We start from the raw sequence: 14597 nt of genomic DNA on the forward strand, positions 1-14597 counted from the left end.
TTTAAATTTCCCTCTAAAAATTTATTAATTTGGAGGGAGCTTTAAATTTTATAGTTTCAAACGACTCTATCCTACCCAACCATTGGAAAAAAAAATATGATAAAACAAAACATTGACTTTATAAAATTATAATATGCCAAATGATACAATGCTAGAATAGTCAAAAACCTAACACACTATTCAATTATCTATGCAATTCACGAGTTTGTTTTATTTTCCTTTTAAATTTCCCTCTAAACATTTATTAATTTGGAGCGAGCTTTAAATTTCAGAGTTTCAAAGTACTCTGTCCAACCCGACCCGACCCTAACATAAAACCTATATTCCAAATGTCTATTGTTGATTTCGATTTTAGGCTCTTCATTTGAAATGTGGTGGAAATATCCATTTAGGGTCACTTTATGTTGTTTTAATCAAACCTGCATGAGTTTCCCGTTTGTGTGATGTTTAGGTGAATTTTGGAATGACATTATCCATATATGATGTTTGTTCAAATTTCGAACTATTATTATATCTTGGGCCTTCGTCCTTATCGCTTGGAAGGTTTCAAGAGGAGGTGTTGTATTATGCCAACATATTGCGATTGGGGAATATGTTTGCAGATGTAATTGGTCACTATGAAACTGTTTTCGAAATAGATCCTACCAATGTCAATGCTCAGATTGGAAAAGGAATTTTTCTCCCAATGAAAGGTCTCATTCCATAGAAATTTGAATGCTTTGTAGAAGCTATTGCTCTCAATCCCCAAAATGCTTGTGCTCTCATGCACTGTGGAGTTTTGTGGATGAAGGGCACTTGCTAGATGCAACAAAGGTTTGCTTCTCACATTTGACACTGTTTGGATTTTTTTTTTACTTTTTTCTGTGTACTTATTTTTTGCATTACTGGTCTGTTTGAACTTTTGTATAGTAGTAGTTTTTCTATAATGGATTCTGAAACAGAATGCATATTAATATTATTGGGATGACCCAAATATATCTATGACAATCATAGCATGAATATGGAAATTTGAAACTTACATGATCTCTATTTAAAAAAAACGCAAACAAAGCAAACTATCTCAGTCCATATACATTCTTTGTCAGTCCATATACATTTGATTGGCACAATATTTTGGATGGCACCATTGGAACTGTGAAGTTTCAACCAAATTCAACTTGTAAAAATTGTATTCTTAATGTACCAAGCCGTTTTTAAGGAATCCCTACCTGTTATCATGTCAGTCATTGATGATGACATGGTGTAGACATCTACTAACTCATGGAGTCACACTTCTACACACGTATGCTACAAAAAAACCTGGAATATAAATGATAGGATTATAAACTTGCTACCCTTCCATCAAATAGGCATTCTTGACTGTTTGGCATGGCATCCTGACAACATTCATAGGCTAGGTTATTTTAGACAAAGATATTTCTTATAAAATAGAGTGTTATAGACATTTTTGGGCACTGCAACCCCAATCATACATGTCCATAAACCAAGGGCTCCTAAGTCCCTAAAAGTGTTGCTTCACACTCTAAAGGAACAAGGTTCGTTGATTACATCATCTCCCAGAAGTTCTACACAGAAAACTGCTCAAAACTGGTCAAAGATAGACCATACAGACTGCCCAGTGCAGAGGGTGCGATGCATCTCACCTGCTTAGTGTAAAGGGTGCAATGCATACTGGAAAGCCCTTCTGTAGGGTGCGATGGGCGAGAGTAGACAAATGGCAGAGATAGTTTGCAAGGTGGATCATCATGGAATCTTCCAGAAACTTCTCCTGTGACACTTTCCTCTCTGAATTCGCCCAGGGATGAGTAAGAGATCATCAATCTCCAAGTGGAATCAAGAACTATCAGAGAGAGGACACTAATCAAAATCCCACAAGCTAACTCACCCCCCTGCAATCATCTATATATGGATCCCTCATCCCAGAGATCCGGAGGCTGGAATTTTGTATCTTGTAAGGAAGTGTTGTTGGTTTCTTGGTGGAATATCATAGTGTTGGGTGATCTAAGCTTTTCATGAGGTGAAGAAGGGCTTTCATGCTGGGAGGATGATGCTAGGTCAGATCAATGGGTTGTAATCCTCTCTTCTAATCTTTATATCAATAAAGCTATTAAAGTTTTCCTCCACATTCTTGTATGTCTGATAGTATATGCATCTGTGTGGTCAATATATATCTAGTCCTATATTGTTTATGATTGTAGATCTCTGCACTTTGAAGGTATTATGTTGCTTTGACTTTACAGGTACTGTTTGAAGCGGAGTGGACAAGGGAGAAGCGGCAAAGACCGGTCGGTGAGGAGAAGGAACAAGCAAAGAACCAAGCGAAGGATTGAGGTTGGTGTTCTTTGATCTTCTCCTATCTACTTCTCATAAAGGAAAACGAAAGTAACTTTAATATGTTTGTTTCTAAGATAGCTACCCATCTTAGTGGGATTAGCAGCTCTGCATAGACACTAGATTTCCCGATAACAAAATGGTGACTCCACTGGGGAGCGAATAGCTTGTTTGCTTGTCTATACTTCTTTGTTTTATAAACTTACAGACAGAGCCTGAAGTTAAGCTAGCTAGCCTTCGAACTTCAGTTGCCATGCAAGTGCAAAGTAGATCAATGCTGCTTCAGTCTATTTTTGGGTTTTGTTTATAAATTGAACAATCAATTTGCAAACATCCTAATTGCCCTAGTGGTGGCTCTAGTAACCTCATTAGATCAGCCCATGTGATTTCTATTTATTTACTATCATTAGCTCGGCCTAAATCCCTGAACTAAGCTGCAAACTGTGACCAAGAACCAAGTTGAAGTCTCATCCCTAGATCATCGCACTTGCTCCTCTTTGGAATCTGGATGCATCGCACCTCTCGTGTGCAGTAGGTGCACTGCATCACACTTTCCCTGTGTTGCAAGTGCGCTGATCAGATAAGACCACTTCTGCTCTTAGATTTTGGTTTCTGTGTTCACTCTCTTCAGCTTTATTCAGGAGTTTTTCTATCTGTGATCAGTATACCACTGTGGAAACTCCCTTCCTTTGCATGATTCTGCCTCCATAGTACAAAGAATTGTGAATGTTTTTATGTATTGTGCGCCATTTACAGTTCTCTTTTACAAAAAGTAACATAATCAAACTGTCGTCTTTTGATTTGGAAGTGTCGCAAGTCTCATTTTTAGTCAAAGAAAATAATTCTATTGTTCTGGATGGTCGATTATATAGTTACTCTTTTATTTGATTTGAATCAGTAGTTTTTCAAGTGTCAAAAGAAGTTTTCAATTCCAAATAGCAAAGTGTCATCATTATCTTCCTTTCGTTTTTGAAGATAAAATTGTTAGTACTGTCGCTTTGAAAAGATAATTCAGATTTGTACTTAGCATTCTTCTTGTCATTCACACATTAAGAAAGCTGAAACAAATACATGCATGTGCATTTGCATTTAGACTACTTGTTGGTTTGATTTAGGACAGTGCATCTAGTGTGTGCTCTCTACTCTATGTTGAAAGAATATCATCTCTCTTTCTTTAGTAGCTAGGATTTTCGTTGCAAAAAGAATATTAAACGATTGCTTATCATCTTAGACTGAATTTTAGGAATTATATATCTACATCACGTGGTGAACCTGAAAGGAAAATTTCTTAAGAAAGATCAACTGTAAAATAAATTCGATGAACATAAAAACGCTTTGGAACCTAATGCACAACATCTAGAAGTCTAGGCTAGAGAGGTATTCCGGCGTCGTAAAGTCTGGTAACTATCGCTTTCATTGTTGGTTGGGTGATTACTCCTCTTTGAGATGACAAGTGCCAGTACGGACTTGTGCTCCCACGTACCATCGAGTATATATTGGGAGACCACAATAGGATATATCCTTTATCCATAGGAAGCCTTGTTTGCTGACCTATGAATCGCAATGTACTGAACACAGAATTCGGGAAGATTGACTACCGTACCGTAAAAGGTATTCTACAATTTTGCGATTGGTTTGGTAATCCCTTTGTCTAGATTTCCAGAGTAGTCTCTTTCATTCCTTTTCAGAATCCTTAAAGGAAAAGGTCCATCTGAGCACTTGTCACTTTAGGCTCATTAAAAATCGAAGGTGACTAGAGTCATCTTTTGTTTTTTCTCGACTCTTAAAAATTGAAAAAACAAGTTGTGTCAAAGCATCTAAAATTTATTTTAATTGGAACAAATTCACTATTCCCACGTTGGTCTTAGGTTGAGGAAAATGGAGTCCACCAACAAAGGATTTCCCCATGGAGGAAATCCTAGTCCTTTCTCCTCTTGGGGAGATGTTGGTGCACCTCATATGGCCACATTGTCGCTTCCAGGATTGACGATTGGCTTGCCAATATGGCTCTTCTCGACCTCCATCATTCAGAACACCGTGATTCCTGAACAATCAAGTCAACAACTAGATGATACTAAAGCTACCCCCCAACCTTCTACTTCGTCTGATTCTTCCTCTCCTCCTTCCTCTTCACTTGATGAAGTTGGTAAAGCCAAAAATCAAGTAACTAAGAAGGAGAAGAAGGGGAAGGAGAAGAAAGAGAAGAAGAAGAAGGAGCCAAAGGCAAAAAGGGGTAATTGGGTATCGTCTAGTGAAAATCCACACACCGCACCGTCCAAGCCTAAATCTCCATGTGTCATTTGCAAAGGAGACCACTATCATCGAGATTGTCCTTGCATCCCTCAAATCTTAAGGGACTGGTCTCCTTGATTGCACAATCCGGTGTCATCAACCTCTGAAGATCATGTTGAAAGTACACCATCAACTAGTGAAAGCGAGGCATTTGGACAGAAAAGGAAATGTAAATTTCCTTGTAAATTGTGTGAAGGCGATCACATCGTCCACCGTTGTCCCTTCCTAGACGAAGCTAAAAGAGTCTTGGATAACCGTCCTACTTCACGCTATGGCTTCCTCCTGGATACAAGAAACTCTTGCTGAGTCCATCACTAGTTGAAAATCTCACTGACACACCATTATGGTCGGTCGAAGCATCTATCATTGAAGATAAACCCGTTGAATCCATACCAGACGAAAGTCAAAAGGTTGAGGCGGCAGTCGACCCGGTCTTGTCTTCGGAAGGTCCATCTTCAGATGATACAATCACCGAATAGAATGAGAACAACACCGTTCAAATTCTTTTCATAAACACAGACTCCGATGAACATGGGGGAAATCTACCCATTCCTTCACCGCAGGAAGGAAGTTCGTCAGAGTCATATCCGGCCATCTATTTGGTCCCACTTCCAAGCAACCTAGTCATTTCCTTCGATTGGAATCTACTAGGTGGACCCCGTTTACCGGCTAGTGTACCATTCCAAATCATTCTACAAACTTACAAAATGGTCATGTTCGGTACCATCATAGATGAAGGGGTTTCTGTGAGCATCCTTTCTTCAACTACTTGGAAAGTGCTTGGTTCGCCATCCCTTCTGCCTAAAATGAGAAATCTAACAGGCTTCGACAAAGGAACCAATCGACTGTTAGGGATCCTTCCTAATGTACCTATAACGTTGAGAAGGAAAACCATTTATATGAACGTAATGGTAATCCAAGTACCTCTAGATTATAATCTACTCCTTGGGCGCGACTATATTTATAGCATGGGAGCCATTGTCTCCTCACTCTTTAGAGTAATGTGTTTTATGCATGAAGGCCGAGTGGTCTAGCTCGTAGACCAAATTTCGTTCCCCGACTCACACATAGCTAATAGTCAAATGCCATCCCTAAATGGTCTTTTCGCACAAGGAATGTCTCATTAATCTCTGGTCCATCCACCTGAAGAGTGCGAGTAATTCGGAGGGACATGACTGAAACCCAAGGGGCATGCACCCTGATCTGCTTTGGCAGGGAAACTTCAGGTATAGGGTAGGTTTCCGCGAAGGATGTATGACTGGTCCGACGCCCGTCCGTATAGGAAGAGCGAGTTAGACCGGGATAAGACTCCTTCGTCAAGGTTAGGTGATTGGAGCCTTTGTCCAAATGGACTAAGCCGAGGAAGTGTTTCTATCTGCTGTGCGGATGGAAACTATCTTGCGAACGTGAGAACTTCTAAACGGTAACCTGGAAACTTTACTTCACTATACCTAGGGGCATGCAAACCTTTTGTGAGCAAGTGAAAAGCGACCAAAATAACACTAACTCTATGGTTCCGCTGAATTCAACCACCTAAGTCGGGTGAGTGGTCGAGTCGACCATTCGACTTCGCAAGGGCCAGATGGCACCACCAAAGTAAAGGAAATTTTTTCCTACCTAACCTTGGTAGTGATCTTGGTAGCTAAGTAGAGGAGCGTAGTTGGTCATTCCTAGCTTGCATACGAGAGGCAATGGAGCATAGCTTCGAAAGGTTCAAGCTCCATAAAAATGGAATCTATCGATGAGACATCCTTATTATATGACTGGCATGAGCCGTTTTTATGTGGAGTTGAAGCTCGTTAAAAATTAAACCTAAGAAATTACCAAATGTTTCCCCCAGAGTGTAAGCTCATTAAAAAATGAACCAATTTCCTGTAAATAACCATTGTGAATGCATTATCATCAGCTTTTGAGCCCTGGTCATGTTCTCATCATCCCCTCCACTCTATTTTAGCCGATCATTCACCTCCATTTGAGTGTTTACCCCTTTTGAGGAACAACTGCAAAGAGTGATCTTGTTAGCCATCCTTGTGACACTGCCATGATTGGAAAATTCCAAACATTACCTGGAATCAGCTGCTACCTAAAATTATCACTCGTTCTTCAAAAAACGAGTCTCCTTTAAGCTCTTTTTGTCTGAATTGTAAAATATGAAAAGATTGCTGAGTAGTTGGCCTCTCTAGCTCGTTAAAGCTACCGGGAGTGCTATCCCTCCTCTAGATTTTAATCCTTTTGGACCTGAGGGATTATTACACAAAAAGATCAAGTGCTTGTTTTGTTCGGCTCGTTAAAATTATCGAAAATTCATCCCTTTCATATTATTTTATACTTTTTCAGATTTAAGGGATTATATGATGAAAAAGGATTATTGGAGTTTCCTTTACGTCCCTTTCAGACTCTCTAAAATTGAAAAGGACCGAGTTATCTTTTTTATTAAACTTGTTAAAACCAATAGCGACAAACTTGTCCATATAGACAAGAACGAGTTTCACTGCCGCTAGGGTCATTAAAACATAGCGACAGGTTTGCCCAAAGGGAAAATTATAGAACAAGCATATGTTATCCTCCTCAAGCTTGATTAAAATAAAGAGGTACTGGTCAGCAATGACTGGAGAAAAATTGGGAAGAAAACTTGAAGAAACTTTATTGGTAGCAAGTCGCTCTTGAACATGACACTTTCACTCCACATTCGCGTCGGGTTGGGTTATTCCGTTCACCGGTCATATCACCGTTGGTCCATCGCACCATCCATATTTGGGGTTAACGCTACCAATCCATGTCAGTGTCACCGGTATGTTCAAGAGAAGTCACTAAGAGAATTCACCTGTGTCTCATCTGCTGCAATACATTCACGCTCCCTTCTTTCATGACCGCCACCCTAAACCCTATATCGTCAGATCGTTTTAACCTCCAAAATCATTTACTCCATTCCGTGTCGTAGATGTGGAATTCATTAAGGCCCTCCTATGACGGGTCACTTCTTGTCGACATCAGCTCATTATCCAAGAAGTCGACTTCGGAACAACCCTTTTAGTACTTTGAAGCTTGCATGCCTCAATGGCAAGTTTCTCACTTCCGGCGATAGGTTTACATCAATGGTCTTCGACCGAAAGATTTTTCCATGGTGTTCGATGCCAATTCCATTTTTCACACCACGCGAATTGTATTGTAGTACCTTGAGGGTCATCATCATTATCGGTGATTCCTCTCGTGCCTGTTAACAACTTATATCATTGGCTGGTAATCAGGTGATGTCTTTCCATGTTCGACTCCAAAACAACTTTCACATGGATCGACTTGTACTCCAAGTGAAGATTTGACACGTTTGAAGACCTCGGATCTAGTTTCATCCATTCGGGCTGCGATATATTCAGGGAAATAAAGACATCAAATGTACATCATTGCTGCACAGATGATCATCTGAATCAAAGGATGATGGCTCTATCAGAATCATCAGTCTGCCACACAGACAATTGTCTGTCTTATGTACATGAAAATGAATTTATAAAGCTGAGCATGGGAATGCCTGCCTCAGCTAGATCATGAAAAATATTATGAAGACAATGTATTGTATTGTATCTTATTACAGGTCACCTTCCAGCTCAAAAAAACTTTGGATCCTCATGATAAAGCATTTCACCCGACACTAAAAGATTAACAACCTCATGCTTTAGGGGGCAATTGTTATAGACATTTTTGGGCACTGCAACCCTAATCATACATGTCCATAAACCAAGGGCTCTTAAGTCCCTAAAAGTGTTGCTTCACACCCTAAAGGAACAAGGTCAACTGATTACATAATCTCCCAGAAATTCTCCACAAAAAACTGCTTAGAATTGGTCAAAGCTGGACCATACAGACTGCCCAGTGCAGAGGGTGCGATGCATCTCACCTGCTCAGTGTAAACGGTGTGATGCATACTGGAAAGCCCTTCTGTAGGGTGCGATGGGTGAGAGTAGACAAATAGCAGAGACGGTTTGTAAGGTGGATCGTCATGGAATCTTCCAAAAACTTCTCCTGTGACACTTTCCTCTCTGAATTCACCCAGGGATGAGTAAGAGATCATCAATCCCCAAGTGGAATCAAGAACTATCATAAAGAGGACACTAATCAAAATCCCAGAAGCTGACTCGCCCCCCTACAATCATCTATATATGGATCCCTCATCCCAGAGATCCGGAGGCTATAATTTAGTATCTTGTAAGGAAGTGCTATTGGTATCTTGGTGGAATATCATAGTGTTGGGTGATCTAAGCTTTTCATGAGGTGAAGAAGGGCTTTCATGCTGGGAGGATGACACTGGGTTAGATCAATGGGTTGTAATCCTCTCTTCTAATCTTTATATCAATAAGGCTATTCAAGTTTTCCTCCACATTCTTGTATGTCTGATAGTATATGCATCTGTGTGGTCAATATATATCTGGTCCTATATTGTTTATGATTGTAGATCTCTGCACTTTGAAGGTATTATGCTGCTTTGACTTTAAAGGTACTCTTTGAAGTGGAGTGGTCAAGGGAGAAGTGGCAAAGACCGGTCGGTGAGGAGAAGGAACAAGCAAAGAACTGAGCGAAGGATTGAGGTTGGTGTTCTTTGATCTTCTCTTATCTACTTCTCATAAATGAAAAAGAAAGTAACTTTAATCTGTTTGTTTCTAAGATAGCTACCCATCTTAGTGGGACTAGCAGCTCTTCATAGACACTAGATTTCCCGATAACATAGAGGTACTCTTTAGAACTGCCCAAATGAATCACTTTGTTTCAGGGGTACCAAATAGAATAAAATAAATAATGATGATAAACTACCAAGAAAATGAATCTAGTGTGATCTATTGGTAGTTGATGCTAAAGTTAGTATAGATTCCATAGTCAAGCAATTGAGTTGCTTTGTCAATTTCTTGATATTGGTTACTATTTGTCATTGTTGCACATGTGTCTCAATAACCTTGCAATAATTTTCACAAATGAAGAGTTATTATTATTAATTTTAGGATAACAATGGTATGTTCTATGCTTAGAGAAATTTTATTTCAATTTTCTTTATTAGCCCAAATATCATATATAGTATAGAAATCACATCAACATGATAGTAAAATGCAGATAAAACATAAACAATAACAGTAGAAGACAAGCCAACACAAGAGGGAACAAGATATGGCACCAGCTAGGGACAAACCCTAATGTGGGGAAGCTGTTGATCAATTCTTCTTATAATTCTTCAAAGGTTCAGTAGAGAGAGAGTACAATTTAAAATATTCACTTCCCAAACTGATAAGTCGAAACAGTAAAAATAGAAAGCCCTAACCAGAAAGTCAACGCTGGTCAACAGGGATGAGATTGACCTCCAAAACAACTCATTCAACCTTGGTCAACTCAGCCTCCAACAACACAATAATGTAGCCCAAAATAGTTTGAGAATAACCAGTCAAGTTTGGTCAACAAAAGTCAGTTCAACAACCTAAATTAGGTTAGTCAACATTGGTCAACACAGGGGTCAAATTGCCTTGATTTTTGTGCCCAAAACAATGGCCTGCCCAAACAGATGTCTCCCACTCAAAACCAAAGTAAAACAGGGTTAAGGCTGGTCAAAGTTAGCCTCTTTAAATTTGAGCCTCCTGAAATTTCGGTCAAATATGGTCAATGTAGCAGCTAGAAAAGATAGTCTTCCTTTTGCGCATGTGGAGAGAGAGAGACTCAAAAATTTGTACCCAATCAAATGTGAGAGAGAAATATGAATGAGATGTGATGCCAAAATGAGGAGGCACCTTGTATTTATATGCAACGTTGAAGGTTGGAGGAGGCTAATTTGATGGTTGGCTGACCTTGAGAATTTGTCCATAATCAAAATAAATTCATAACTTCATTTGTACATGTCAGAATGGAATGATCTTTAGATCAATACTACACCTCTTAGAAAGAGGAATCCAAGAAAAATATCAGCTGCCTCATAATAACTCTCCAAAGTGATGTTTGGCCCTAGTTTCCACATTTAACACTCCCTCTCAAGTAGGGAGAACATCACCTGCCAAAATGTCTAACAATCTGTATCATCCTTGTCACTACAATGCTTTGCAAAGTTGAACCATGAAGAAAGAAGGAATGATAGAGAATGTATCATACCATTCTCCACTGACCCGAAGTCAGTCTCCAACAATAGAGAGTGTGTCATACCACTCTTAACTGATCCATAGTAAGTTTCCATTGATCCCATATCAATATCAAAATCTTAGCATAGGGAGTATGTTAGTACACAATGCATCCATCAATAGTACTATGGTCCCTATCCTCATTTCCCTACTCATTGGCCAAATGGGAGGTACTTCACATGAGTCCTGGAATGCATGGGTAGGATGTGCCGGCAAGAGAAGGTGAACCATTCATCCTACTCATATGTCATAGGGGATGGTGAACCACTCAGCCTATGCATATGCCACCATGGGGTATCACAAGGGAAGGTGAACCATTCATCCTATACACAACACACCATTAGGGGAGGCTGAGTCACCCTATGGTTGCGCATCACTCCAAGAAGTACCCCAAGCCCCCCGTAGGTCCCAAAGCTCACTATCCATCTCATACATGACCCTCATAAGAGGGTCTCTCCAAGAGTCCAAGTGGTTCACAGAATTTTAAGAATTTGACCTTCCCGAGGGGCTTCGTAAGAATATCAACGACCTTCTCATCGGTCCCAATATGATGGAGCCTTATTTCTCACCATTGTACCATATCCCAGATAAAGTGGTACTTGATATCAATATGCTTGGAGCGATCATGAAACATGGGATTCTCAGAAAGATGAATCCCACTCTGGTTGTCACAGAAGATCACGATGGTATGCAACACATGTTCAAACAACTCACTAAAGAGCTTCCTCAACTAAATAACTTCATAGGAGGCCAAACTAGTAGTAATCAATTTAGGCTCAGCGGTGCTTAAAGAAACCAACTTTTGCTTCCTGCTCATCCATGATATTGATGTAGAACCTAGAGAGAGGCAACATACTGATGTGCTTTTTTGATCCACCACACTGCTAACCCAGTCTGCATCAGAGTAACCATGGAGCCCCACATTCCTGACAGTGTATCTTAGTCCATAAGTGATTGTTCCCCGAAGATATATCAAGATATTCTTAGCAGTAATCCAATGTATATGATGAGGCTCGGCCATAAACCAACTCAATGTGTTCACACCAAAACATATGTTTCGATGGGAGTTCACCAAGAACATCAGGGCCCCTATGAGTTGATGATACTCAGAAGGATTTCCCAAATTGGGCCTGACAACACTTCCTCATAACTTCTTGAAGTTAAGTTTAAATTGAGTAGTCATGGACTTCCAGTCCACCATCCCAAATCTTTCAAGTAGCTTCACAATATATTTTCCTTGAGAAGGGAAAATCTCCCTTGTCTTTTGGTAGAACTCCAACCCTAGGAAGTAATGCATTAGTCCTAGGTCCTTCATATCAAATTTGGAAGCCAACTCTCTCTTACATTGATGAATAAGAGGGTTTTCACTTGTAAAAAAGAGATCATCCACATAGAGTACCAAGATGAGTGGTATATCATTCTCAACCTTAAAGTAAAGGATTAGACCAACTTCATTTCTTGTAAATCCCAGCTTCATCACATAGCTATCGATCCTCTCATACCAAGCCCAAGGTGCTTACCTCATCCCATAGACGGCTTTCTTCAACTTTTGTGCATGTGTATGACGATATTGAACTAAAACCCCTTTTGTAGTTCCAGAAAGACTTCCTCCTTAACTGAACCATGCAATAAGGCAATCTTGACATCCATTTTGTGTAGATTCCATCCTTGCGAGGCATCAAGGGCTATAATTGAAGGGATGGTGGTGTAGTGAGGAACAAGTGCAAATATCTCATCATAATATACACCTTCCTTTTGAGAGAAGCCTTGAGCAACAAATTTGTCCTTGAACTTCTAAGCAATTGCATTAGCGCCATGCTTGATCTTGTAGAGCCATTTAGAGGTGACAACAGATTTCTCATGGGGTCTAGGGACCACATCCCAGACATCGTTCTTCATAATTGACTTGTACTCTTTGTTCATAGAATCCTTCCATACTTCTTGCCTCATAACTTCTTCTAATGAGCAAGGTTTAGACTAAATAATGGTGCTCATAGCAGTTAAGTACCCTTGGTACCTATTAGGCTTCTTGCTTTCACAAAATGTCCCCCTCAGTGCAACATGTCTCTTGACATCTTCGAGAGTATCCCTCAGCCATGAGGGTCTCCTTTTGGAGGAGGAGAATCAATGGGATCCATTAGTTCTTCAACATTGGGCATTGACTCATCCTGCGAATCTCCCTAATTTCCAGCATCTGCTTCTTTGTCCTTCCATTTTTTGATCTCGGTATTCCTTGACTTTTCTTCTCTAAGCCTGCATTGTTCTTCCTCTTGGAATGAATCGAGATTGTGGTAGGATTATTCCTATTTGAAGGCATCTCCAATTCCATCATCCTTATTTCTTCTTGAAAACATCTAGTCATCGATTATTCAAAACCTAGAATTTTGTCGTTATTGAGAATAGTAGTGTTGAACACATGCCATTCAGGAGGAAGACCTCCAAGGGCAATGAGAGTGAGCTCCCTATTAGCAATAGCATCACCAATAGAAAGAAGATCATTTTTGATCTCGTTAAACCTCATGAAGTAGGATTGAATATCCTCACCACTTCCCTTCATTATATCCTTCAGCTTGTTCTTGAGGAAAATAATTTGATTTGCATTGCTAGATTTGAACATGCCAACCAACCTGTCATATATATCCTTTGATGTATTCAAATTAGAGATGTAAGAAACTAAGTTCTTATGAATAGAATCCCTGTTGATCTTCTTGGATTTCACTTCACCCTTCTTGTACTTTTTCTTAGCAGTAGCTGGTGCATTTGAAAGGGGTTCTGTAATCTTTCCCTCCACATGATCCATGGCATCTTTCTCTTCTAAAGTCAACCAAGAGACATATTCCATTCATAATAATCAGACTTATCATGAAGCTTATCGTCAGACTCGAAGTAGGATGTGGAGGCCATTGACACTTATGCTTGATCAGTGATTTCTTTTCTTAGTGATTCCTCTTCACTCTTTCTTGGGCTTTGTCTTCACCTCAGCTCTAATACCATGTTAATTTTAGGATGAAAATGGTATGTTCTATGCTTAGAGAAATTTTACTTCAATTTTTTTTATTAGCCAAATATCATATCTAGTATACAAATCACATCAACATGATAGTAAAATGCAAATAGAACATAAAAAATAATAGTAGAAGACAAGCCAACATAAGAGGACATAAGATATGGCACCAGCCAAGGACAAACCCCAATGTGGGGAAACCCTTGATCAATTCTTCTTATAATTCTTCAAAAGTTCAACAAAGAGTGAGAGAGTACATTTTACAATAATCACTTGCCCAAACTGATCAGTCAAAACAATAGAAATATAAAGCCCTAACCAGAAAGTCAATGCTGGTGAACAACATTGAAATTGACCTCCAAAACAACTCGGTCAACCTTAGTCAACTTGGCCTCCAACAACAGATAATGCAACCCAAAAGAGTCTAAAAATAACTAGTCAAATCTCATCAACGTAAGTCAACGCAAACAACCTGAATTAGGGCAGTCAACACTGGTGAATGCAGGGATCAAACTGCCTAGGTTTTTGTGCCCCGAACAATGGCCTACCCAAACAAAAGTCTCCCACTCAAAAACCAAATTAAATCAGGGTCAACACTGGTCAATGTTAACCTCCTGAAATTTCGGACTCTTGAAATTTCAGTCTCTTGAAATTTCGGCCTCATGAAATTTCGGTCAAATCTGGTCAAGGCAATAGCTAGAAAAGACAGTCTTCCTTTCGCATGTGTGGAGAGAGAGAGGCCCATAAATATGTACCCATTCAAGATGAGAGAGAGAAATATGAATGAGATGAGATGCCAAAATGAGGAGGAAGCACCTTGTATCTAT

Source organism: Pinus tabuliformis, chromosome 9 (assembly GCF_031772625.1).
Source record: "Pinus tabuliformis cultivar Carrire ecotype Pingquan chromosome 9, CPIR1, whole genome shotgun sequence".
Classification (NCBI taxonomy): domain Eukaryota; kingdom Viridiplantae; phylum Streptophyta; class Pinopsida; order Pinales; family Pinaceae; genus Pinus; species Pinus tabuliformis.